Consider the following 27,544-nt stretch of genomic DNA (forward strand, 5'->3'; position numbering starts at 1 on the left):
GTTTACATATAGTAATGGTTATTGGGAAGTGTAGAGACGTTTTCAGGGGGAGTTTTTTGGTTTGGGTGGGCAGAAGTTGAGGGGGGGGGGGTTACTTGGGAGGATCTTTCCATGGAAGAATTTGTCCAAGGGAAGATAATTTCAATGAAGGGTGTGCAGGATTTTCTAGCATTATTTAAAAAAACAATGAAAAAATAAATACGAAAAGTTTTTCCAACTGAAAGTAAGGAGCAGAATTTAAGCTTAAAAGAAACAGAATTTATTATGCATATGAGGAGCTCACCTCCTCGTAATTCCTCGTTCTTTACGATAAAGTATTTTTAGTAATTTCAACTATTTATTCTACAGCCTTTGTGATTCAAGGGTCATTCTTAAAGAATTGGGACAAAATTTAAGCTTTAGTGTAAAGAGCGAGGTATTGACGAGGGGGTGAACCCCCTCTTAAACGTAATAAAAACGTACGATTATAGAAATTCGTTACGTAAGCTTATTCGTAAGTTACGTATATTTTTAACTAATGAAAACGTTCGTAAAAAATTTAAAGTTCTAGTTGCCTTTTTAAGTAATCAAAAAACTAGAAGGCAACTAGGCCTGTTTCTCCGCTTCTTTTTTCTCTAAATCTCCCGATTAAAACAATGAAAAAGCCATTTAGCCAAAAATATTTAATGTGCAAATTTCATTTTAATTATTTACGTGTGGAGAGCCAAAATCAAAACATGCATTAATTCAAAAACGGTCAGAAATTAAATACAAAGAACAAGTTTTTTTTAACTGAAAGTAAGGAGCGACATTAAAACTAAAAACGAACAGAAATTACTCGGTATATGAAATAGGTTTTTCCTCCTCAACGCCCTGCTCTTTACGCTAAACGGTTTTACTGTTTTAAAAAGTAGAGTTAAGAGAAATAGTCAAACTTTAGCGTAAAGAGCGGGGTGTTGAGGAGGAAAAGCCTATTTCATGTATGGAGTATTTTCTGTTCGTTTTAAGTTTTAATGCCGCTCCTTATTTTCAGTTAAAAAACAACTTTTTTTTTATTTAATAGCAACTAGGTTTTGTAAGGTTTTGCTGCAAGCTTTGAGCTCTTTCACAAGATACATCTTTTTGAAAAGTATCAAGGGGGTAACGACATCAGCGTTATGGTACGCACTGAAAGATAATTTCACAAGATATCCCTTTATTAAAGGTTTCGAGGGACCTACAACTTCAGGTTTCAGGTACACGCAGATAGATAGCTTCACAAGATGTGCCTTTTTGAAAGGTTATGAGGGTTTACCGATTTCAGCTATAAGGTACACACTGAAAGATAATTTAAGGACTTCCAAGTAAAATTCAACTATTAGACCGTGGTCATATTTGTCAAAAAGGGCCTTGCAAGGTTTTTTTATTAGATATACCTATTATTGGTTCCAAATACGCGTTTTAGGCTAAGGAAAATAGTTTATCTGAATTTTCTTTATTTCCAATGCATTTGAAGGTAAGGAAATTGGTCTCCATTCGGTTACGCAGCGATGAACAAAAATGTATATCAGTTACGTAGTCTCACAATTATCATAAGCAGCACTGCTACGCTGCCCAAGTAAAGAGCGGAGTGGGCTTATGTATTTTTTCTTTTCACCTGGCCACTTCGAATGGAAGCTATATAAACTTCAAAGAAGGCTTAGACGATTGGAAATTAAAAGTGCTAGTATCCTTTTTAAAAATCAGAAGTGACTGGAGGGTGAAAAAAACCCACACACCTTTTTGCTGCCATCCACTCAAAGGTATACGATCAAACTTTGAGATAGCCATTTTATTCCGCATAGTTGAAAGGTCCAATAAGTATGCCTCTGGAGATGACATGACCCCCCGCAACCCTTTGGCATGAGCTGTAAGTTATGCAATTTGTCCATTGTTAACACACATTATTTGTTATTAGGAAAAGGGAGCATGTTTAATCCTGGGTGTCCAAAAAACCAAGGGTGTCAAGTTTCAGAAAATGTTAAGGGGAATATTGAACTGAATCAAAACACACAATGTGAATGCAGGCTGTCAAAATGACGCAGCAGTAATATCTCAAGAGCAGCTTAGTGTGTTATGTTGAAACTTACAAGGTATGTTGAGCGGCAAAATGAACCAACGAAAAGGTGTACTGTTGATGCTACTAAGTAGTTTTGCGATTTTAGCATTTTTATTTTGTATCAAACAAAGCTCTAAAAACAAACTTTTCGAAAACAATATTTAGGACACGAAAAATCTCACTTCAAACGGTTCTCTCTGAGGGTGGTGAATTTGATTCGCCAGTTTTACTGTAGTTTAAAAAATATAACGCGTTTCTTGTTGTTTTGGATCACGACTCTCTAATTCGGACCATGAGTCCCACGGAATTTAATCTTTTTGTTATTTTTCTTGCTTTTATCTGCCAGTTCTTTATATTTTTCAACAGGAAAAGTGCAATCACATTCTGGATATCAGGTCTACAAACAAAATCGGAATCAAACACACATAAACTCTTGTCAGATTGCTTGACAGGAGTTAAGAAACTCATTATTCATTACGGTAAAGTTGACAATGATTGTCTTCACACAGTCAGCTAAAGCTAACTAAAGTGGCAGTTAAATTGTATTAAAGTTGGGTACAAACCTTAAGGATAATTAAAACAAAACTAACTCAGTCCTGCATCCATAAGTAAACGTTCAGTCGTTCAAAACCCTTAGCTTTTTGATAAACACAGTTTGGAAATCCACAGAGGAGATTCTGAGTTGTATATCGTCAATACGGGATGTCTTTCTGTAGCTAAAGAAATCCCTTTGAAAGCTCAACGAAATCTTACTATGTGCAAATTATCAAGTTTGGGAAGCAATGGTACTCCGTGTTCTTCTCTCTGAGTGTGAAACTTGGTCTCCAAAAGCAAGGGAGGTGTCAGACTTAAGTATATAGCATCAGAAATGCTTAAAACATTTACTAGGTATTTACCTTTCAGAGTCTCGAACAGCAAAGTCAGGAGATGATCCGGGGATCTCTCACTTGTCTCAGATGTCTGATGCTTTAAAATGAGGCATTTGATTTAGTTTGGTCTAGTGTGACCATGAATCTATTTTGAGTTTCCAAAAATTTGAGGGACGCTGGGATCGTCACTTGCTTGAGATCATAGAGGCTGCAACTGTCAAGTGAAAACTCTAGAGAGATGACTGTCATTGGCTGCTGGGTGTCACGATGAGCCTGAATGCGGTTAGGTGCAAAAGATACATGTCAGTAAGTAACCCACAAGTCTATCAAGGAAAATCACTGAATTTTGGAGCAAATACCCTAAATTCGAGCCAGTTTGACAAAATTGTACTGAATTTCTGACTTAAAGAAAAAATTATAAACATTTACAGGTCAGTAAAACTAATAAACATTCAAATGAGGATAAATCTATTTATTTAGACAGTGAAAACAGGTATAAAAGTCTAGATGTTTCGATCACATATACATCAACCGTCGTCAATAGAAATACTAAAGTATTGAAATTGAAACTAACGTATTTATACAAAATAAATAAATGACTTTCGGGTTATTCGAAAAAAAAATAATCCTCCGGTTTACTCCCTAGATTTTTTTTTTCAGAGAGAGTTAAATGACAAAATTCAGTCATGTCTTGATGTACATTTTCTTCTTTAATCTAGCCTAAATATAAAAAATATCCAATGAATGTGGTGGGGCTTTCTTTGTCTTCTAATCACGAACAAAAGATTGAATTTATAGTTGTATACTTGATTGGTCTCATTTACCCATATAAACGACTCATTTTTGACGCAACACCTTAAATTAGGCATCTTTTTCTCAGATTAAATAAAAAAAAACTAGTTTTTTTAACTGAAAGTATGGAGCGACATTAAAACTTAAAACGAACAGAAATTACTCCGTTTATGAAATGGGTTGCCCCCTCCTCAACGCCTCGCTCTGTAAGCTAACGTTTTTAATTGTTTTAAAAAGTAGAATTGTGGCGAAGAGTCAAACTTTAGCGTAAAGAGCGAGGGATTGTGGAGGGGACAACCCATTTCATATACAGAGTAATTTCTGTTCGTTTTAAGTTTTAAAGTCACTCCTTACTTTCAGTTAAAAAAACTAGTTTTTTTTTATTTAGTTTCTGAACGTTTTTGAATTAATACATGTTTGATTTTGGCTCTCCGCACATAAATTATTAAAATGAAGTTCGTATACTAATTCTTTTTATGGCTAAATGCCTTTCTCTTAGTTTTGATCAGACAATTTTGAGAAATAAGGTGTGGGGAAGGAGGCCTAGTTGCCCTCCAATTTTTGATTACTTTAAAAGGCAACTAGAACTTTTAATTTTTAACGGACGTTTTTATTAGTAAAAAATATACGTAACTTAAGAATTAACTTACGTAACAAACTTTTATATTCTTATGTTTTTATTATGTATACGAGGGAGTTTTTACCCTCGTTAATACCTCGCTCTCTACACTGAATCGTAAGTTTTGTCCCAATTCTTTAAGAATGACCCCTGAATCAGAAAGGCCGTAGAATAAATAGTTGAATTTATTAAAAAAACTTTAGCATAAAGAATGAGGTATTTATCCCCTCCTAAATACCTCGCTCTTTATGCTAAAGTATTTTTAGAACCCCTCATATGCGCAATCATCTCTCTTCGTTTTAAGTTTCAATGCTACTCCTTACTTTCAATTGAAAAAACGTTTTCATATTTATTTTTTCATTGATATTTTATAGTAATGCTAGAAAATCCTGCGCCCTTTTCATTGAATTTTTCTTCCCCCATGACATATTCCTCCAAGGAAAGATCCTCCCACATAGCCCCCTCCCCTCAACCCTACCCACCAAACCAAAAAATCCACCTGAAAACGTTTGTACACTTTCCAATATCCATTAATATATGTAAACACTGGTCAAAGTTGGTAACTTGCAGCCCCTCCCCCAGGGATTGTAGGGGAATAAGTCATTCCCAAAGACATAGTTGTTATGATTTTCGACTATGCGGAACAAAATGGCAGTCTCAAAATTTTGATCTGTAGACTTTGGTAAGAAAATGAGCGTGGGAGGGGGCCTAGGTACCCTCCAATTTTTTTGGTCAATTAAAAAGGGCACTAGAACTTTTCATTTCCGTTAATATGAGCCCTCTTGCGATATTCTAGGACTATTTGGTCGATGCGATGACCCCTGGGAAAAAAAAACAAACAAATAAACACGCACCCGTGATGTGTCTTCTGGCAAAAAATACGAAATTCCACATCTTTGTAGATAGGAGCTTGAAATTTTTGCTGTAGGGTTCTCTGATACGCCGATTGCGATGGTGTCATTTTTGTTAAGATTCTAAGACTTTTATGGGGTGTTTCCCTTATTTTCCAAAATAAGGCAAATTTTCTCAGGCTCGTAACTTTTGATGACAAAGATTAAATTTGATGAAACTTATATATTTAAAATCAGCATAAAAATTTGATTCTTTTGGTGTATCTTTTAGCATCAAAATTCTGTTTTTTAGAGTTTCGTTTACTATTGAGCCGGGTCGCTCCTTACTACAGTTTGTTATCACGAACTGTTTGATCACACTGTCGTTCAACGACGAACAAATTTAAACTATAAATGGTAAAATGAGACCAACCAAGCATACAATTATAAACTCAATATTTAGTTTGCAATTAGAAGACACAGAAGGCTTTGCCACCTTCGTTGGAATTTTTTTTTTAAAGTTAGGTAAGATTAAAGAAGAAACTTTACATTAAGGGTTTGAATGAACTTTGTCATTGAGCTCTTTCTGAAAAAAAATCCAGTGAATAACCCGGAAATTCATTATTTCATGAACGACCCAAAAGTTGTTTATTTTGTTTAGTATAAATATGTTAGTTTTAATTTTAGTTCTTTAGCATTTTTCCTGATGACGGTCGCTGTATTTTTATTGTCTAGAATTTTGTTCCTGCTTTCAATGTCTAAATAAATGGATTCATCCCAATTTGAATGTTTAAGATGTTCGTCATAGGACGGTAGTGTGATCCGAGAAAAGGATACCTAGCTTAAGGTGTTACTTCGAAAATCATTGAAAATTGTACTGCATCTGGTACAACAGTACCACCCATTGCAAAACTACTGCTAAGGCCCATGATACGACGGTGAAACACTCAGAGAATGCTAAACATAATCGAAAGACACTATGTTTATGCAGGCTATCAAACGGGCGTATCAGCACTATCAAAGGGACAACTAAAAGTATCAATTTGACACTTTCAGCGGATGTTGAGGGGGATGTTGAATACCCCCCTCAACTGAAATGAACGACAATATGTGCATACTACTAGTGCTACTACAGAATTTACTACTATTACTAAGGCTAGGGGTATTAAGGTCAGACTTCAGGGAATGTGGATGGGGATGTTAAACTGAAATAAAAACTCACTATATGTGCATGCTTTCATGAGTTTTTCATGAGGGTGCATTTGCAACATCTCAAGAATGGCTGAAGGTTTTAATATGAAACTTCAAGTGTATGCTGAAATGGCGTATCTGTACTAGAATAGCTACGAGCAGTAAAGTGAAACTCTCAGGGGATGTTGGGGTGGATCTTGAACTAAACCAAAACACACTATATGCGTGCAGGTTGTCAAAAGGGTGTATTAGCTTTATTTCAGGAGCGCCTGAGGGTATTAAGTTGAAACTCTTAGGGCTACTTTAAGTACTACTACTTCTAGTTCTATTACAATTTCTTATGATACAATCACTACTAGCCAGAAGTTCAACTATAAATAGAAGCGTAATACCTTTACCTGAAGTAGAAGTAGTAGACTAGCAGTAAAAGCAGTGGTAGCGTACACATAGTGCCATTTTTAGTTCAATCTCCCCCTCTACATGCTTTAAAAGTTTCAAATTAATGCTCTCAGCCCCTTCTTAGATACTGCTGATAAGCCCCTTAAACAACCTGCACGCACATAGTGTGTTTTGGTTTAATTTAATATTCTCTGCGATTTTTACTGCAATATTCTTAGCCTTAATAGTAGAAGTAAATAGTAGCAGCAGTATTCACTTATTACCATTTTATCAATTGAATATACCCTAATTAAGCCCTGAAAGTTTAAACTTATAATCTAAGCTGTTCCTTCGATAATGCTTATACGTCCTTTTTGACCTCTGTGTACACATAGTACATTTTGATTTTGTTCAATATCCCCTCAATATTCACTGAAATTTTCACCTGAATATAATTATCCTTAGCAGAAGTACTAGAAGCACTATTAATAACAGTAGTACACACATTGCACTTGACTTCACCCTCAACATACCCTGTTAGTTTCAATTTAAAACTCAAAGCCGTTATTGAGATATTGCTGACAGGTCTTTTTGGTAGCATGCCGATGTCTTTTGATCTAGTTAAACATCCCCCTGACCATTTCCTGAAATTTTCACCTTAAAAGCTTTTGTAGTCGTCGTAGCAGTAGCATACATGTATTACCTTCTGGTCAATTGAACATCTCCCTCTTCGTGCCCTGGAGGTTTCAACCTAATACGCTAAGTCGTTCCTGATATATTGCTGATACGTCCTTTTGACAACCTGCATGTACATAGTGTGTTTTAACTTAGTTCAACACACCCCTTACCCTGAAAGTTTGATATTAATACCCTTAGCCTTTTTGGAGACCCATGACCAAAATGACCCCTTCCCAATAGCAAATTCTACACTTAATAATAGGCAAATTGCATAACTTACAGCCTTTGCCCGAATTATTGTGGAGGTCATGTCGTTCCTAGAAGCATAGCTGTTGGACCTTTGAACTATGCTAAACAAAATAGCTGTATCGTAATTTTTGTTGGATTTCATTAGGTGGAAGGCAGCAAAAAGTGGCAAGAAAAGGAGGCTGGTTGCCCTTCAATCACTTTTGACTCCTAAACAGACACTAGAACTGTCACATTCAAATTGAACGATTCCCCTCCGAAGTTTTTACAACAACTCGTTCCATGCAAAGTTGCTTGGCTTAAAAGAAAGCTACATAAAGCTCTTTTCGCAGTTTAATAGGGTAGTACTGCCTGTAAAAGACCAAAAAGATAAAAAAAAAATTGAAAACGAAAAATTTCTCAACTATTGGTAAAAACTAATTTCAGTTTTATTATGAACAGAAATTATATATAAATAGTTTTTCAGAAAAAAAAATTTTTCAAATAAACCAGAGATGAGCAACAATAAAGTCAAACACTATTTCAAGCGTAAATTGACCATAATTCGCAATCAATAAAAAAATGACCAAAAATGAATAGATATTACAATGAATAACCTGGCCAATCGTAAAACGAACAGAAACTACCACAAAGAGAAGTTGAGCTTATGAACAGAAATTATATATAAATAGTTTTTCAGAAAAAAAAGATTTTCAAGTAAATCAGAGATGAGCAAAAATAAACTCTGATACTATTTCAAGCGTAAAATGACCATAACTCGCAATCAATAAATAAATAACCCCGAAACAACCTGATATTACAATAAACAGCCGGGCCAATCTTAAAACGAGCAGAAACTACCGCAAAGAGAAGTAGAGCTAACACTTCATGTGCCTTCTAAAGACCAGGACGTTATTTGTACTTTACTGAAAACAAAATTTGCTAAAAATGTTTTCTCCTTTATAACTTCAAAAAATCCAAAATTGTTGAGGCTTTCAAAATTGAATCAGTATTTATTAAACTATATCTATATTCATTTCTTCTTTTCAGTATTTTTGGTTATTGTGGTGATTTTTATTTTCTGAGATATACAAAAACATAGCTTGAAAGGGAAATTTTTTTTAATGAAGTGCAAATTATGTTCTAATCTTAAAAAGGCAAAGAAGGAGGGACGTGTGAATAAGATTAGGTTGCTGGAGAACGGTTTTTATCCATGGAAAGGTTTTAGAAACTTATGTAAATTAGTTTACCTTTCTATGGTGTCCTGTCTGGATATGCCCTAGGTAGAAGAAGTTTGAGGTGGGTAAAGTGTAATATTGTCTTTCGTCTAGTGAAATTGATAACGAGGGGTTATACACTTATGCTAATTTGTCTATATTTTATACGTTTATTACATTTAAAGGTACATTACATACATGCATTTTTCAACTGACTGCAAAGTTAATTTAAATTTTCTAATTACCATCATCGGTTTCCTGACCAAAGTCTTGTTTCTGCAATACTTCTATTGACGAAGCCAACCAAGGGTTGCTGCAATGCTTGTCGTTGCCTAGGCAACGTAAATAGACTGATTGTTAGCATGTAAACGTGTCATGATGGTAAAATTTAAATTTGGTGTCAAGGCCCCTTGAAGGGTTGAAGGGACTATTTCCCACGAGTCAAAGTCCAACGACAACCTCTATCAGATGAAACCACCCACCAATACACAACCCAGAAGTTGAATAGGAATCCCCAGCCTTTGCGTTTACAAGGGATGTCAACTGAAGGGACTGTCAACTGAATTGACCCCAAGAGTTTAGAAAGTATCTTCCTCTTTGTATAAGAATATTCAGATATATTCTTAAGTCCTTTTTCATGCCGTGGTCATCTTCAGTGATGCAGAATTGGCATCTTTTTTTCTGATAAGTGTACCTATTATTGGCTCCCGATCAAAGATTTTATCTAATGATAAAATAATGTTATAAATATTTTATATCTCTATGCTCCCGACGCATTTGAGGAAACAAAAAATTCGGCTCCATGTCCGCTACGGTGAGGGACGTGTAAGTAAAAATAGGTTGATAGGACGTGGTCATTATTCAGCATGTGGCCTTAGAAATTTGCAAAAATAGTTTTTCTTTTTATGACGTCCCGTCTGGACTTGGCCTCGGTGCCTGAAGTTTGAGGGAAAGGGGTGCCACTGAACACTTTGAAGCTAGGGATTGTTTAGCTTTAGGTTGCTACATTACAAAAGACTATAAATTGGAATATAAAATTATAAACATAAAAATGGTCATATGTTTACGACCATGAACAATATAATGTTCTTTCAATTTAATGAAAGGCCTAGAAACTAAAGCAAAGCTACTATTACAAATTATTTTAGTTATTTTATTTTTTTTATTATATTTATTTCGTTCTAACGTTTTCTTTAGAGCCCCTACTATTTTGAAAAATTACAACGTGACTGGCTAATAAGGCATTTACATTAAGGTTTGCTAAATTTCGATTTGGAAGAACCTCCGTTTGAAACGACAAATTATCTATAGTTTTACCAAATTTGATTAGCTTGAATGATCTAGCTGGAAATTATGATGAATATTTTGAATCAAAAATGGAGCCTTGTTAGGCCAAAGCTTCAGTCCTTAAACAGGAATGAATTCAGAGTCTAACTTATGGGTATAAACCTAGAGAACTAAGCTGAGAGAAGTAAACATGTAAAGAAAAAAAATTCTTAATTCATAATATGCAGGATAATCATAATCTAAGTAACACATTTTGTATGCAGCTAAATGTTTTTAGTATTTCTTTTTCCAATTTTTTCTGTTATATTTATTGTTTTTTAAATAAATTTTCTTCAGTTTTGAATCTTCCTAAAATAGTGCACCCTATACAAAATGTCTTAGTAGCCTAGAGGATGTTAAAGTAAATGCAGTGTCATTAACACAGATTTCATGAAAAAAATCTATTGGCTAAACACAATCCTATGAAAAAGAAAAATATAGATAACACTTCGTTTCAGTAAAAGGGCCAGAATATTAAGTTGACAGTGCCTTACATTGAAGGCCTTCCAAAATTAAACAAAACTTATTACAAAGAAAAACAATGAATTTCTTTGAAAACTAGAAAAATGCTTAAATAAGTGAAGTTGAAGGTTAGCTACATGCAAAATGTGTTTAACTATAATTATTATGCAGTAAGAATTGTTTCCTTCTCTCCAGTTTGTTCTCTTGGCTTATATCAACACCAAATTATTAACTAGAAAGATGCCCACAAGTATCTCTAGGCCTAGGCTACTTTCTTGTATATTTCTAAACCATAGCAACTACCATAGAAGACACATACATCTATACCCATGTTAACTCAGAAAAAAAATGTTTTTCTTGAATTTTTGTTTGAGTCTGTTTTTCTTTGGCTATGTTTTGATTCTCTATTCTATCAATCTGTAGAATTTTAAACTAAAGGTGCATTTTTATCACCTTAATTGATTTGAGAACTCTAAGGTCCTCCAGACCTGTTTATTCTTACAAATCTAAGTTAGCAAAGCCACGAGGCTCTGAACCCTTTCTTTGGGCATCATCTGCTTTATATAAATTGCTTCTGGACATTTCATTTTATGCTAGAAAGTTAATTCAATTCATGATTAGTTTGTGCCCTTTGGAAAAAGAATTCCTTCCTTTTGGGAAGAAATGGTGATAAAGTCTCTCATCCAAAACTTTGTCCAACCCCCAAAACTGAAAAATCAGTTAATTTATGATACAAGAAAGAAATCAGATAGGAAAAAATAAGGAAAATATACCTTTTCATTGATTTCCTTTTCATTCCTCTTTTCAAGTATAACAATTACTACTGTCTATATTGTATTACCAACCCCTTCCCCATGATCAGGCTAGATATAGTCTCAGACTAAATACAAAATCTCTTGATTTTTTCTTATGAATTGGATTTGTTAAAATTCTGGATCAATTGTTGATGAGGAATTTTTTGCACAAATTATAACATATACCCACATTTGCCAAATGACTTGGGCTATGTCTAACTTGATTAGGGAAGGGAGATTGGATACAATTACAGTGACCAACTTTGAGACTATGCCTAGAGATTTGAAAAGGGAGAGGGAAAGATTGATTTTGCCTTGTTTGTTTCTTGTTCTTAAGCACTATTAATACAGTTTTATTTATCTCCATATTTGGATTTATTATTTTATTCTTCTAATTTGCTATATAAATGATGCTTGATAATAATTCTTAGTAGCCTGCTTTATTAAATGGTTTTTATTTGTGCTCAATAAATGATTCCTTTCCTTTTTTGGATGTCCTGGTGCACCAAAATGATACCTGTCTTGAGTTTGAGATCTATAGAAAACCTACACATATTGACTATTACTTAATTATTCCTCTAATCATTCTCCTGTGGTTAAAAGAGCAGTGGTCTATTCTCTTGTTGATAGAGCATTGCAGATTTCTTCACCATGTTTCCTGGGTTCAAAGCTCAACCACCTTGGGATGTTTTATCTGGCAATGGTTATCCAATTAGCTTAATACATTCTGTAATTGAAAATATAATTCAAAAAAATATCAGATAGTGGCAAAGTAAACACAAATCAAAGGGAAATTCTATTTATCTTCATCTCCTGTACCTAAAAGAGGTTTTAGAACACATTTCCAGAGATCTAAGGAAAAATAACATGTGCACTTATTATAGACCCAGTAAAACTATTAGTTCCCAAATCTATCAAGGTAAAGACCCTATCCTGAAAGGTGAAAACTCTGGTGTCTACAGAATTCCATGCTTATTCAGTCTTTGGTACATCAGAAGAACTGATCAATGGTTTACAGATAAATTAACTCAGCACTTTACCTCAATTAATAGCACCCTTAAAAAACAGAAAAGACCAGAAAATTTTGATTCTGCAGTTGCAGAACAAATCTTTGATCACTCAGAACATACTATTTTATTTAACCAAGCTAGCTTAATTTCATGTGACAAAGATATTGTCCAACACTACAGGTAAGCTGTTAAAATTTTTAAATACCAACATTTAGGTCTAGCTTTGAACAGAGATTCTGGTGATTTAAAAATAAAAGAGTCATATTTTGGTTTTCTTAAAAGAGAAGCCAGTGTTTTAGTAATCCCTGAAATAAGCCTTGAACAACCTTCCCAATCACATAAACAAACACGCCAATAACTCTTAGATCCCAAAGGGTGTCTGCAAACAAATGCAATAATTAAAATCAGAAATCAGATGACATAGTTTTCCAACTTGTTTAATCACTGGTTTGTTTTGTTTTGAGTGAATGATTTTTTTTTTCTCAGTTGTTTGCTAGTATTTATAAATGGCAGTTCTAATTTTTTGGATTTTCGCAAATCATGGATATTGGCAAATGACTCACTTTATTGTTATTAGGAATTTTGTTTTAATTCTTATAATTTTTGGCTTTTATTCAGTTTTATTTATCATTTATTTGTTTGGTGTTTTCATTTTTTTTTTTAATTGACTTTCTGCATTTGTTTTGTTAGTTTTTTTTCAGTATTTTCCTTGAATATACCATTTTGTTCACCCTGAAGAAAAGAGGCAGTTGTCCTCTCAAAATATTTGTTTTGTTGTGATTTATTAGTATTCTTGTTTGGCCTTAAAAGACCCCATTTTCGATTGTTTTCTTTCTTTATGTTATGGCAGGCCCATGGGGTTTAAGAAATTATCTTTGATAAATCATCTACCTTTATTAGTGAAGGTGGTAGAAAGATATTATTATCTTATTCTAATGCAAGGAAATTTGAGAAAAAAAAACGTATATTTCAACTTCGTGAATCAGTAGAATGATTCTTGTCCATGCAGGTCTCGTCAGCCCAGTCCACTCACCCTGAAATTCTCAAATTGATGAGAGGGAAAAAAATTAAGGGCCCACTTTAAGACACAACAAATTGTTAGAACAGATTTTTCTTTTTCTGTCATTAGGGTCCACTTAGTCCTCTGACTTAAAGATGTAATTCTAAATCTGATCAGAGATATAAAGTTTTTTGGGTATTCTGAATCTAATTTTAAAATGAAAAGAAATTACATTAAATAACTGAATCAAACTCAAAACAAGCTAAAATAAATATGAGTAGGGCTGATAACCCCCATGCCTTCTCAAGACCAGAACATAATTTCAACTTTACTTAAAGAAAAAACAAACAAGAACTAATAGCTCATATGGTACTTTTGATGAGGTTGGAAGAGCCAATAGCTCATGGTATGAGCTCTAACAAAATTCTAAGAATCAACAGATTGATTTAAAAGGAAAATAAGAGGCTTAATGCCAATTAGGATTAAAGATAAGAGCTCTGAGACACTAGGTCCTTCTAAGTATCAAAATTCATTAAAATCCAATCACCTGCTTGTAAGTTAAAAATACCTCATTTTTTCTAATGTTTCCTCTCCCATCAGCCCTCCAGATGGTCAAATCAGGGAAAACGTCCCTATCAAGTTAATTTGAACAGGTCCCTGATAGGCCTACCAATTTTCATCATCCTAGCACATCCAGAAGCACCAAACTTGCAAAGCACTGAACCCCCCATAATTTCCTCAGAGAGAGAGAGAGTGGATCCCGTCTGGTTACGTCAATCACGAATTAACGACATTTGCTTGTGCTACCCATCAAGTTTCATCCTGATGTCTCCACTCTAAGCATTTTCCAAAATTTCCAGTTTCCCCCTCCAACTCCCCCCAATTTCACCAGATCTGGTCGGGATTTAAAACTAAAGCTCTGAGACATGAGTTCCTTCTAAATATCAAATTTCATTAAGATCTGACAACCCATTCTTAGGTTAAAAAAAATCAATTTTTCTGAATTAACCCCCCCCCCTAACTCCCCCAGAGAGAGCAGATTCAGTCCGGTTATGTCAATCACGTATCTAGGACTTGTGCTTGTTCTTCCCATGTAATTTCATCCTGGTCTCTCCACTCTAAGCAATTTCCAAGATTTCCTGTTTCCCCCTCCAACTCCCCCAATATCACAAGATACGGTTGGGATTTAAAATAAGAGCTCTGAGATACGAGGTCCATCTAAATATCAGATTTCATTAAGATCTGATCACCCATTTGTAAGTTTAAAATACCTCATTTTTTCAATTTTTCCCCTCCCCCTGGTCCCCCAGATGGTAGAATCAGGGAAACAACTATTATAAAGTCAATTTGCGCAGGTCCCTGACATGCCTACCAATTTTCATCATTCTAGCACGTCCAGAAGCACCAAATTCACCTAAGCACTGGAAAATCCCCCCCCCCCAACTCCCCAAAAATAGGGATGATAACTTGCATGCCTTCTCAAGACCAGAACATAACTTGTGCTTTACTGAAAAAAAAAATTACCAGGGATTGTCAGTTTAATTGACATACTCTGATATTTATTCCTTAAAGTTTTGATAATTTTTTATTGATGAAAATAAAAAAGTGAAAGCATTCAAAATATATTTTGTTTTGAGTAAAGCGCAAGTTATGTTCTGGTTTTAAGAAGTATGGGGGTTGTCAGCCCTACTCATCTTAATTTTTGCTTGTTTTGAGTTTGACTTGGCTATTTATTGTAATTTCTGTTTGTTTTGAGTTTCATTTACTTAGTGATGGTGATTTGGGGTAGTTTTACATTTGGAAGATTGTTTGACTCCATTTCTACTCATTATTGGCTTATTGGAGCTCTTTACTTTCGTTTGAAAAACTTGTTTTGCAGAAAAAAGGTTTTTAAATTAATTTATGTTTGTTTTTTATTGACATGGTCTTTTTCATATTTTTTTTTTTTGTTGGTTTTTCCTATAAGAATTCATAGTTTGGGTTGCTAATTGTGTGTTGGAGAAACTTTTTCAAAAGTTTTTAATCAGGACACAAACGTTATTTATTAATTTAATTTTGTAGCTCCTGAAGTTGACCTGAAAAATAAAACTTAATACCATTCCCAAAACATTCTATCTATGCTCTTTGACAACCTGGATATATTTGCACTCTTTTTATTTATTTAAAAAGGGCACTATAACTTTCAATTTAAAATCGAATGAGACCAATCTGAATTTAATACAACCACCCATTCTATTAAAAACCTTATATACCTCCAGGGCTTAACTTATAGTGTTTGACCTGGGATTCTGAAGGATTGCTTTAGCCCTTGAGGCATTGCTACATGTTCATTGGACTGTTTTAAACAAAATTGTCATCACATAGTTTTATTCAGATGTGTTTGGTGAAAAGAGGGGAAGTTGGAGGGAGGGGGGATAGCTGACTTCCGTCACATTTGACTCTTAAAAGGAAACTATAACTTCAATTTCAACCAAACTTTCCACCTCTAAAGTTTATACAACCATCCCTTCCACAAGAACCTTAAATCCCCCAGGGGTATAACTTACAACCCTCGCCCTCAGGCTTTGGTGGTTTGTATCCTTGCTATATGCAAAAGCCTTGCTATATGCTCTTTGGACTATTTTAAAGAAAAAGACTGTCTCGAAATTTCTATTGGATGTATTTCGGGGATACATGACGTTTGGAAGGTGGAGTAGCTGCCCTCTGATCGCTTTGACTCTGAAAAAGGGTGCTGGAAATTCTGATTACTATTACAATGAGTCCACTTTGAAGTATATACGACCACCCTTTCAATAAAAACCTTATATGCCCCAAGGTATAACCTATAGCCCTTGCCCTAAGAGCTGGGGGGGGGTGTCTTCGTCAAAGACATAATTTCTAGACCCTTCAAATACTCTAAAAAAATTGCTAACGCCAAATTTGATTGGATGTCTTTTGGGAAATGATGAGCACGGGAGAGGGGCTGGTTGGTTGCTTTCAAATCATTTTTGACCCTTAAAAAGGACATTATAACTTTCAATTTCAAATCAAATGAGCCCCATTTGAAGTTTATGCAACCTCCCATTCCATAGTAACATTATATGCCGAGGCATAACTTACAACCTATTCCCAGGGTGCTGGAGGCTTGTGTCGAGCCTAGAGGCATTAGTATATGTTCTTTGGACTATTTTGAACAAATTCGCTATCTCATAATTTCAATCAGATGCGTTTAATGGAAAGAGGGGTTGTCGTGGAGCTAAATGTCCTCCATCACGTTTGACTCTTAAAAAAGAACTAGAACTTCCAATTTTCAACCAAATGAGCCTCTTCTAAAGCTAAACAACCAACCATTCCATAAAAACTTTCAATTCCCTCAGCGTTACTAGCCCCAAGGCTCTCTTGGTTTTATCAACCCCAAAAGCCTTGCTATAGGACCATTTTGAATAAAAAGACTTTCTATTTCAAAGTTTCTATTGGATGCATTTCAGGATAACACGACATGTGTTAGTGGGGGTTGCTTGCCCACAGTCTTCTTTGCTCTTAAAAAGGTACTAGAACTTTTGATCTTCGATTGAATTAGCTCCTTTAAAAGTTTCAGTTATATTTCTAGCTATTATACAGCAATGCTCCCTATTGTATTGCTTACATGCCTTTTTCAAAACCTTTACGCATATTGTTCTCTTGATTAAGTAAAACTCCCCCCAACATTCCCTAAAAGCTTCACATTAATACCCTTAGCATCGTTAGTTACAGTAACTGTAGTGCTAGTATTACTAGTGTATGTATGCATTACTAGTGCTAGTATTATTGTATGTATGTATACAGTGTATGTATTATACAGTGTATACAGTGTATGTATGTATTATACAGTATTATACAGTATTATACAGTGTATGTACTAGTATTATACAGTGTATGTATGTATTACTAGTGCTAGTATTAGTGCTAGTATTATGCATTACTAGTAATAGTATTACTAGTGCTAGTATTATAGTGTATGTAGTGTATGCCTTTTGGTGATTTGAACACCATTCTCATCAAGTCCTGGAAGGTTTACCTTAATACAGTTAGTTGTTGCTATAAATTGCTGATTTGTCCTTTTGATAACCTGTATATTTATATACTTATGTGATTATCATCTTAATATTCTAAGTCTTACTAGTAGTTGTAATAGAGGTATTAGTTGATTTAGCAGCAGCAGTAGTAGTAGTAAGTTTAGCTGCAGTAGTAGCATGTATATATTTCCTTTTGGTTAATTGATCTTCCCCTTTCAGGATATTCCAAAAATACCAAATTAATACTCAAAGCCATTCTTGAAATATGCATTTTTAACAATGTGCATGCACATAGTGTCTTTTGATTGAGTTCAAATTTCCCCTGAATATTTTAAATGTAGTACTGTGGTTGTAGTAGTAGTAGTGGAAGCAGTAGTAGTGTTGGTAGTTGTAGTAGTAGTATTAGCATACAAATATTACCTTTTTTGGTCAACTGATCATCTCCCTTATCATTTCCTGAATGTTCAGTATTAATACACTCAGTCATTCCTGAGTTACGCCCTTTTGACAGCCTGTATACACATACAGTGTTTTGATTCAATTCAACACTTCTCTCAACCTTTTCTGGAAGGCTAACCTAAATGCTCTTTGTATTTTTGAAAAATAAAAGTCAAACATGCATATTTTTCTCAACAACATATACTTTATGTTAAAAGTGAACACATTGCCTAACTTATAGCCCTTATTCTGAGGGGCTGTCAGGGGGTTGACATCCCCAAAGGCATAATTGCATGATCTCTCCAACAATGTTAGAGAGAGTAGATGTCTTAAAATTTTGATTGGACGTTTGTTTTAAAAAATGTTGGTTATGGGAGGGAGGGTCCTCAATTAACTTTTGACTCTTAAAAATTGCATTATAATTTCCAATTAAATGAACCCTATCCAATGTTTATACAACCACCGATTCCATAAAAACTTTATATGTCTTCAGGACATAACTCACAACCCTTGCCCCCAGGTTCAAAGGGGTTGTTTCAACCCTAAAGGCCTTTTTACATGATCTTTAGACTATGAACAAAATTTCTATCATATTCAATCAAATTATTGTTTGGTTGTATCAAACTGTTTCTAAGACACTAGGACCTCTGATTACCAACTGAACGAGTCACTCAGAAGTTTCTATGACCACATTTTCCATAAATACTTTAACGTTAACAATGGACAACTAATATAACTTATAGCCCTTGCCCTGAGGGCAGTGGTAGATCCAGAGGGACGCCCCCTGACGTGGTGAATAAGTGGTTGGGACTGCTTGCTCCGGTTTTAATTGGGACGAAAGTTATTTTTTGTGTAATTGGTTTTTTTTTGGCACTTGGTATTAACCAAGTGACATATAGCAATCGCAAATTCTGTTGGTCCCGGTTTTGCTACTTTAGGCACTTTTAGGTAAGCTAGGACGATAAAATTTGGCAGGCGTATCAGGGACCAGACCAGATTAAATTAGCAATAGGCGTTTTCCTTATTTGACCATCTGAGGGGGGGGGGCGTTAATTCGAAAAAATAGCAGAATTGAAGTATTTTTACCTTACGAACGGTTGATCAGATCTTAATGAAATTTGATGTTTGGAAGGATATTGTGTTTCAAAGCTGTTATTTTAAATTCCGACCGGATCTGGTGACACTGGGGGTATTGTTGGGAGGGGGAAACCTAAAATCTTGGAAAACACTTAGAGTGGAGGGATCGGGGTGAAACTTGGTGGGAAAAACAAGCACAAGTCCGAGATACATGATTGACATAACCGGAACGGATCCGCTCTCTTTGGGGTAGTTGGGGGGGGGGGGTAATTCTGAAAAATTAGAAAAAATGAGGTATTTTTAACTTACGAACGGGTGATCGGATCTCAATGAAATTTGACATTTGGAAGGATATTGTGTCTCAGAGCTCTTATTTTAAATCCTGACTGGATCTGGTGACATTGGGGGGGGGGGGAGCTGGGAGGGGGAAACCTAAAATCGTGGAAAACCCTTAGATTGGAGGATCGGGATGAAACTTGGTGGGAAAAATAAGCAGAAGTCTTAGATATGTGATTTACACAATTGGTACGGATCCGCTTGGGGGGGATTAATTCTGAAAAATTAGAAAAAATGACGTATTTTTAACTTACGAATGAGGGATCGGATCTTCATGAAAATTCATATTTAGAAGGACCTCATAATTCAGACCTCTTATTTGAAATCTCAACCGGATCCAGCGTCATTGGGGGGGATAGTTGGGAGGGGACCGGAAATCTTAGAAAATACTTAAACTTGAGAGATCAGGATGAAACTAGATGGAAGAATAAAAACCTGTCTAAGATACGTGACTGACATAACCGGACCGGATCTGCTCTCTTTGGTGGAGTTGGGGGTGAGGGGGGGGGGGGTAATTTTGAAAATTGAGGTATTTATAACTTAGAAAGGGTGACCAAATCTTAATGAAATTTGAAATTTAGAAGGATCTTATGCTTTAAAGGTCTAATTTTAAATTCTGACCAGATCCTGTGACATTGGGGGGAATTAGAGGGTGAAACTGGAATTCTTGAAAAACGTGAAAATTGGGATATTTTTATCTTACGAATAGGTGATCGGATCTTAATTAAATTTGATATTTAGAAGGAACTCATGTATCAGAGCTCTTATTTCTAGATCTTTTGACATTGGGGGATTTGGAGGGGTAGCACTTGGAGTGGAGGAATCGGGATGAAGCTTGGTGGATAGAATAAGCAAATGTCTTTGATACGTTATTGACGTAACCGTACTGGATTTGCTCTCTTTGGGGGAGTTGGGGGGAGGGGTTCAGTGATTTGGCGAGTTTGGTGTTTCTGGACGTGCTAGGACGATGAAAATTGATAGGCGTGTCAGGGAGCTGCAGCAAATTGACTTGATAAAGTCGTTTTCCCAGATTCGACCATCTGGGGGGCAAAAGGGAGAGGAAAAATTAGAAAAAATTAGGTATTTATAACTTAAGAGTGGGTGATCGGATCTTAATGAATTTTGATATTTAGAAGAACATCGTGACTCAGAGCTCTTATTGTAAATCCTGACCAGCATTAAGCCGCTGATTTTCCTTTTTAAATCAATCAATTGATTCTTAGAATTTCGTTAGAGCTCATACCATATGAGCTCTTGGCTCTTCTTGCCTCGTCACAAGTACCATATGAGCTTTTAGCTCTTGGTAATAGTTGAGCTTTTAATAAATTTTTAATTTCTAAGACTGTTTCTTTTTACGAACAAGTTTGAAACAAGGTTTTAGTCACTTTGTGCGATCTCTGTTAGATTTTATTAATGTCTTATGCCGCCTTAAAGTATTTAATTAAATTTATGTTTATCAAGGGAATCTGTCCGTATTACCACAAAAGCCAACTGGAAGGCGAATTTCGTTATAACAAGGAGGAGAAATTTAAAATCCTAAATTCTTTAGGTTGTTGAAATGATATTTTAGGATTTTGCTGTCACAACGGGGCTGACAAGCAAAATATTTACTTCTTTTTACTGTCAAAAATTTGTTTTCAAGTCTTGCTATGGCACTGAGGTGAATAAATTGATATCATTACTTTTTTTTAACTGTCTGTTTTGGTTTTTTGGGTTTGCTTTTTTGCAAGGGTAGCAACAAAAAACTCTTACAACAGGTAGCAGGGTGGTTGTTTTTTAGGGGATTTGTATAATAGAAAGTAAATGTATGAGAAGTGCAAAAACTGTTAATTTAAGTTTTGGATTTTGGTGAGCAAATGGTGGCCACTTTACTGCATAATTTCATCTAATAAAGCTGCATTGACATATCCTCTCCTCTTGTTCATCCTAAAACATTAAAATAAAGGCCAAGATTTTTATAACTTTAATAAAAGTTCGTATAAGTATATACTTAAAACTAAGTATATGAGGCAAAATTCTCCTTCCAAGGTTGGAGTAATCATTTAAGAAAAATAAATTATTGAAAAATTATTTATAAAAGAAGGCAAATAACTATGTGTTTATTTTTTTATCTAGCTGGTATAGATGGGTCTCTGAATCCTGATTTTGAATCAGTGGAATAGAACTTGTTTTTTCAAACATTTACTAATAAAATGTTGATAAAAAGTGGAAATTCATGCAACTTGAGTTTGCCACGGAAACGGGATGCAACTACAATATTACTTCAGAATTTCTCATCTTCTCAATACCAACCGATCACAAAATATAGTTATGTTTTTGTACAGGGGTTGCATATATTTGTCCATAAAATTGTCTAAACTGCTATAAATACCGCAGAGGATTTTTATACTTTCTTTGATTCATACCATTCAATCATATTTCCACGATTAGTTGTTTATAAATCAATATTTTTACAGGATAATTCTCTTACTTAATGCTAAATTTGAGTCAAATTTAAAATTTTTATTTTTGTGCTCAACAGACGTATTGATATTTAAACGTTTGAATTGAATATCGGAAAATCTCATGATTAAAAAAAAACTTCTTAGAAATCTACTACAGCTTGAAACCCTGAGAATTTAAATCACCAATCTATGCCTATCAGATACAAAAACAGCAAGCACATAATAATTTGTTTTTAATGAGTAGTTCTACTCATATACTTAGATTGAAGCAAATACCTACATGCATCTTTATTAGAGTAAATATTTTTCTGACGATTTTGTACTTTATTCGAATATTTTTGGATGAATAGAAGAGGAAATACCAACGAAGAGCTCTAAACTGACAAGACTCTAGACTGACAGGACTGGCCATTATAAACATTCACCAAAATATTGAGGTAGACATCAACTGTGTAATAAATAGATATGACAGGAGTGGAAGTAGAGAAATATACTTCTTCTGAAAAAAGTTTGAATCCTGTAATTTAAGCGAAATATATTGGACTTTAAAACATGGAAAGATACGCAACATTGTTATGAAAAGTAAAATTTTGATTAGGAAATATTTGAGATTTTGTCAAAGTTGACGCTGTTTATTAAAACAGTATTTTTAAAAAGAAACAGTGACTAGTTAATGATTTATTGCCTATACTTACAACCCTAGTATTAAACGTCTTCTATGAATTTCTATCTCTTCGTTCTGTTTTTCTTGTTACATTTCTGAAACAACCAGTATTTAATGTTTAATATATCTTTTACGAACGTACAAATTGTATCTTTATCCTCATTTCCTACTCTTCACTACTATCATAGTTACTAAGCGATGTCATAAAGTTAAGCAACATGCTAAAGGGTTTGACCTATACAAATTGTAACAGAGGTTATGACCCCAAAAGATGGTTCAAGACCAATCTTTTTTATTTTTTCACAATAATTTTTTTTTTATGTAACTTGGTATTAACGAAGTGACATATAGCGATCCCAAATTCTCTCGATCTGTTAGTCTGTCTGTCCCGGTTTTGCTAGTTTAGGCACTTCCAGATAAGCTAGGACGATGAAATAATTTTCTAATTCAGAAAATTTAAAAAACATAGGTATTTGTAACTTACGAACGGGTGATCAGATCTTAATGAAATTTGATATTTTGAAGGATCTTTTGCTTCAGAGATCTTACTCTAAATCTTGACCAGATCCGGTGACATTGGGGGGTGTGGGAGGGGAAATCAGAAGTTTTGGAAAACGCGAAAATTGAGGTTGCTTTATCTTACGAATGGGTGACCGGATCTTAATGAAAATTGATATATGGAAATATACCGAGGACATAGGGAGTTGGAGGGGAGGGAACACAAATCTTGGAAACTGGAAATCTTGGAAAACGCTTAGAGTGGAGAGACAGGGATGAAACCTGATGGGAAGAATAAGCACAAGTTCTAGATATGTGATTGATATAATTGGAATGGATCTGCTCTCTTTGGGAGAGTTCGGGGGGGGGGGGGGGTAATTCAGAAAAGTTGAGGTACTTTTAACTTAAGAACCAGTGACCGGATCTTAATGAAATTTGATTCTTTGAAGGAACTCATGTCTCAGAGCTTTTATCTTAAATCTCAGCTAGATCTTGTGATATTGGGGGGAGTTGGAGGGGGAAACCGGAAATATTGGAAAACGCTTAGGGTTGAGATATCAGGATGAAACTTGGTGGGTAGAGTATGCAAATGTAGATACGTGATTGACGTAACCGGACTGGATTCGCTCTCTTTGGGGGAGTTAGGGGGAGGGGAATCCAGTGCTTTGGCGAGTTTGGTGCTTCTGGACGTGCTAGGACGATGAAAATTTGTAGGCGTGTCAGGGACCTGCACAAATTTAACTGATAAAGTCGTTTTCCCCGATTCGACCATCTGGGGGGCTGAAGGGAGAGGAAAAATTAGAAAAAATTAGGTTTTTTAACTTAGGAGTGGGTGATCGGATTTAAATGAATTTTGATATTTAGAAGAACCTCGTTTCTCAGAGCTCCTATTTTGAATTCCGACCGGCATTAAGCCTCTGATTTTCTTTTTAAATCGATCCATTGAGTCTTAGAATTTCGCTAGAGCTCATGCCATATGAGCTCTTGGCTCTTGGCTCTTCCGGCCTCTTTACAAGTGCCATATGAGCTCTTAGCTCTTGTTTTTATGGTGGGGTGGTTTTTATTACTTACTATTTTTTGTATCAATATTTTTATACCATTTTAATTTCAACAGATTTATTAGAACTTTAACCCTCACTAGATTTTGGATTAAAATTGTTACCATTTCCACTACCTACCTATGACGCATAATTGTCGAGGTTCCCTTTAAATTGCAGGCATTTTTTTTGTGCGCAAGTTTATCCAAGCAACCTATTTTGCGCCCCTCCCTAAAGAAAATCTTGGATCCGCCCCTGCCTGAGGGTCGTGGGGGGTGTCATCCCCAAAGATATAAATTCCTGGACTTTCAAATATGCTAAACAAAATGGCTATCTAAAAATTTTGATTTGACGTGTTTGAGGAACTGATGGGTGAGGGGGGGGGGGGGGGGTTATTGGTTGCCCTTCAATAATTTTTACAATTAAAAATGGCGCTAGAACTTTCCATTTCCAATCCAATGAGTCCCCTCCAAAGTTTATGTGACCACGCTTTCCATAAAAACCTTATATGTCCCCAGGGCATGACTTATAACCCTTGCCCTGAGGGCTCTGGGGGGGGGAAGGGATTAGTCTTCAAAGACATAATTTCTGGACCTTTCAACTACGCTGAACAAAATTGCTATCTCAAAATTTTGTTTGGATGTATTTGGGGAAACGGTAGGCATGGGGGGGGGCTGGTTCCCCCATCCCCAATCACTTTTAACTATTAGGAAGGGCAATAGATCTTGCAACTTCCAATCGAATGAGCCCCTCTCGAAGTTTCTACAATAACTAATTTTATACAAAGAGTCCTTGCCTAAAAACAACAACAACAATACTACATTGTGCCTACGTTGCTCTTTACTTCGGCAGGAGTATAGCGCTGCCTATGACCTTTGGACTATTTTTGAACAAATGACTCTCAAAATCTCTATCAGATGCATTGTTGGAAAATACGACGTGTGTGTGAGGGGGGGGGGGTAGCTCCCCTCTGATCACTTGACTCTTAAAAAGGGCACTAGAGCTTCTGATTATCAGTCAAATGAGCCCCCTCCGAGTTTATATGACTAACTTTTCTATAAAAATCTTATTTGCCCCGAGGGTATAACTTCCAACCATTGCCATAAGGGCTATGGGGGGGGGGCTGCCATCTTCAAACACATAATTTCTGGACCTTTCAACTATGTTGAACAAAGTGGCTATATCAAAATTTTTATTGAATGTATCTGGGGAAGTTTCTACGACAAATCCTTCTATATGAAGTGCCCTAATCTAAAAAAACAACCCCAAAATAAATTAATAATACATTTTGCCCACATTGCTCTTTACTTAGGCAGCGCTATTGCATTGCCTATGATACTATCTAGGTAGGATACGCTGTCCAATTAATTGTTCTTTTTGTTACACAGCGTAACCCCTTTGCCTTCACTTATTCCCAGTCGTGGCAACATAGTCATCTCAACGTCAATTTTCACACCTGTTTGTGCACCTTGAAGTCTCAATACCTCAAACAATTCATTCATTTTGCTAACATCTACATCCAGGATGCCTAAATCATCAGCATAATCTAATTCAAGGAGAGTTTTACTTCCCAATTTGATTCTGTGCTCTCCTATAGCCTTTGCTGTGCTCTTTGAAACAATCCACAAAGTGATTCATATAAATGGGAATAAAACACAACCTTGCTTGACTCTCGTTCAGTGTAAAACCTGTTACTAATCTATTTTCCTATCTCAATTGCAGCAATGTTATTCTCATACATAGGCACATCTCAATTATTTTTCTAAGAGTTAAATTTTGTTTGATGTGCCCTCTCCCCTTCCAAAAAAATCTTTATATACAGAATCTCTTAAGTCTAAAATTACAATCGTGCCTAGTAATCTGCTTTGGACCAAAACCAAGCTAATTCCTCTGTAATTACCACACTCTTATCATGTTTCTTAAAAAACTCATGTGCCATACTCTCAGTACCTGTAGCCTCACTATTTTTAATCCTTTTAACACTGTCACTAATTCATCATCACAAAATAAATTCTCCTTCACTTCCTAAATGTCACAATTTTTTTCACTCTTATTCTATGTTTTTTTTTCCTGTAAACCTTATCATAATTTAACACATTTTCAAAATGTTTTGCCAATCTCTCTATAAATCTTTCCTTATTGCTAATTGTGCTCCTGTTCCTATCTTTAACTGGAACAAGTCCAAATTGACTGTTCCCTCTCAATTTTTAACATGCTAGTACATTACTGTATGATTACAACTTTATCCATGGCCTCCACTTCACACCTCCATGGTTCACATTTTAATTAAAATGAATAAATAAAGAAATGCTAGATTCTCGTTTGTGCTTGACTAGAAACTAGAAACCAACTCTTGTTTGGTTTGCAAGCTATTTTCCTCTGTATTTCAAAGGAATGGGTTTGAAAGGGAGGAAAGTGACAAAAATGAGGTATTCACAAAAAAAGGAAATTAAATTAATTGTCACAAATGTATTGTGTTGAAAAATTTCAACACAAAAAATTTCGTTGTTCCTGCTCATCCAGCCCTTCGAAAGGTTCGATTGTAGTTTTTGTTTTATTGAAAACTAATAAACGATATTGATAAGTCAATTGAATTTCTGTACATTTCATAGGAAGATTATTGCTATGATTTTATTACGTATTAAAACAATAAAACTAAATTGATTGCTGTAAAGATGCTGATGTAAAAAGAAATAATTCTGGAAATTTAAACAGCATATATTTTATGGTACAACAAAAACACAACTTTATAAAAATAAATTTTATTTTCCATGATGTGCAAATGACAATCTAACATTTAGTGAGGTTTTAGGGGTTAGTAGCAACACCTTTTCTTGTAGTAATTCATATCCATTTTAAGTTTGGCATCATTTGATTTAGCATTAGATAAGAGCATTAAGTAAGTATTTAGCATCAAGTAAGAGAATTGTCCATTAAACATTTTGGTTTATGAACAACTAATCGTGGAAATATGATTGGATGGTATGCGTCAAAATAAGTTTAAAAATCCTTTGCGGTACATATAGCAGGTTAGACAATTTTGTGGACAAATATATTCAACCCCTATACAAAAACATAACTATATTTTTTGAATGGTTGGTATTGAGAAGGTTAGAAATTCTTAAGTAATATTGCAGTTGCTTTCTGTTTCCGTGGTTAAGTCAAGTTGTGTGAATTTCCCCTTTTTTTCATTGTTTTGTTTTTAAATGTTTGAAGAAAAAAAAATCAGAGCCATTCCATAAATGAATGCCATCTATACCAGCTAGATAAAAAAAAAAAATATTTGCTTTACTTTTATAAACAATTTTTCGAAAATCCATTCTTCTTAAATGATTGCTCCAACCTTTGAAGGAGAATTTTGCCTCATATACTTAGTTTTAAGTATATACTTATGCGAACCTTTATTAAAGTTTAAACAGTATGGCCTTTAATCGAACAGTTCGTGGTAACGAACTGTGGTAAGGAGCAACCCGGCTCAATAGTAACCAAAACTCTATAAAAAATGGAATTTTGATACCAATAGCTACATCAAAAGAATCGCATTTCAATGCTGATTTTAGATATATAAA

The 27,544-nt window shown here is 35.0% G+C and overlaps 1 protein-coding gene across 2 annotated transcripts in view; it reads left to right on the top strand.

The window, feature by feature from the left end:
• The window catches only part of LOC136033002 (RRP15-like protein), a 220,701-nt gene that overhangs the window by 22,449 nt on the left and 170,708 nt on the right, over nucleotides 1-27,544 (top strand). Inside the window, exon 1 of one of the 2 annotated variants that reach the window (XM_065713530.1) lies at nucleotides 10,082-10,110. The exons of the other annotated variant lie outside the window; for it this stretch is intronic. The gene's annotated coding sequence lies outside the window, so the exon portion shown is untranslated. Of the gene's footprint in view, nucleotides 1-10,081; nucleotides 10,111-27,544 lie in introns of those variants that run through there. 2 annotated transcript variants of the gene reach the window in all.

The sequence above is a fragment of the Artemia franciscana genome, chromosome 11, assembly GCF_032884065.1.
Source record: "Artemia franciscana chromosome 11, ASM3288406v1, whole genome shotgun sequence".
NCBI lineage: Eukaryota > Metazoa > Arthropoda > Branchiopoda > Anostraca > Artemiidae > Artemia > Artemia franciscana.